At 32.8% G+C, this 1,431-nt stretch overlaps 1 pseudogene; it reads right to left on the bottom strand.

The window, feature by feature from the left end:
- Positions 1-120: 120 nt before the first annotated feature.
- Positions 121-239, bottom strand: LOC111735142 (annotated as a pseudogene).
- Positions 240-1,431: the final 1,192 nt, after the last annotated feature.

The raw sequence follows: 1,431 nt of genomic DNA, 5'->3' as shown, positions 1-1,431 counted from the left end.
ATTTTGACTGGTCAGATCATTATTCAGATTTTTTTTTTTTTAGGTAAAGCAACCCTTGGTTGACCTCACAGATTGCAAGGACCTTGTCAGTTTACAATCCCTTATTCTTTTTATTTTTTATGCTTACAGCACCTGGTCTTCCTAGGTGGTCTCCCATCCAAATACTAACCAGGCCTGACCCTGCTTAGCTTCCAAGATCAGACGGGATCGAGCTTGTTCAGGGTAGCTTGGCCACAGTCATTATTCAGATGTTAACATGGTAATTATATGTTTGAAGCAACTGCAAAATACTATATATGATAAAATCTGCATCTCTGATTTTTTTCTTTGAACTTGATATTCTATTTCTGCTTCTATTTGAATGTTATTCCATTTGATGTATTTATGTAACAGCCAGAAATTTTTTTAAGAAATGGGTAGACATAAATATAGATAAAACATTAAATATGTACTGTTAGTTTCTATTAAAAAAGCTGTTTATATATCCAGCTTTTTATTTATTATTATAAATATACATTGTCTAATTTCCCTTAGAGCATATAAATAATAGATGTTTTATATTACTGATTATGAAGAAAATACTTTTTCATCATCTCTGCACCAGTTGTTAACAAGGGCAGGCTATATCTTGCATGAGATATATTTAAAAATCAGAAAGAAATTAAGTAATTCTCTCAAGGTGACCAGTAGAGTTTCTAGAAAAAAACAAATGTCAGAAGCAGGATGTTGACCCAGATTTGTTGGTATACTGACCCAACTTTCTTTCATCCATTCTGCACTAAATCTGGGAATAACCTGTTTCATTGACCAAGAATGATCCTGATTTTAGCCAACATTCAACAAAACATTCTTAACATACAGAGGAAATAAACACAGATATCGATACTCTTTTGTCTGCAACCAAACTCTCATAATGCAGATACTCCAACCTATACTTTCTCCCCAAACTGCAGTTTCATACAAAGACCTAAAATGCAGAATTTTGTTTGTGGCAGAAAATGTGAGTTTTGTGCAAGGTAACCTTCCAAATCACGAAAGAGAACAATACGTTTACTAATTGATTTGCTTTCTAAGGCATTCGCTATTTTCCTCTGAAGATGCCTTATACAATATTGTGATGTAGAGTGCAAGTGTTTATTAATAATGATGAAATGAATAATCTCTGACATTAGTACAGTGCTTTTCAGATTACAAGGCACTCTAACATCTTTGATTTCATTTAATTCTCTCAAACACCTTGCAAAGGAGGCAGGATGAATTTAATTATCCCTATTTTATCTAGAAGCAATTGGAGTTCAGTGAGGTTAAGCTAATACTGAAACTGGAGGAATTGGCACTTAATCGTGGAGTCGGAGTTTTAAAACAGTAACTTTTTTTTTTCTAGCACAATAACATTTCTCAAACTATGAAACTTTATCAAAGACAAAAAAA

The sequence above is a fragment of the Pteropus vampyrus genome, unplaced genomic scaffold, assembly GCF_000151845.1.
Source record: "Pteropus vampyrus isolate Shadow unplaced genomic scaffold, Pvam_2.0 Scaffold16547, whole genome shotgun sequence".
NCBI classification, from domain to species: Eukaryota; Metazoa; Chordata; class Mammalia; order Chiroptera; family Pteropodidae; genus Pteropus; species Pteropus vampyrus.
Note: the sequence above shows the minus strand (reverse complement) of the source record. Positions and strands in the feature narration are given on the sequence as shown.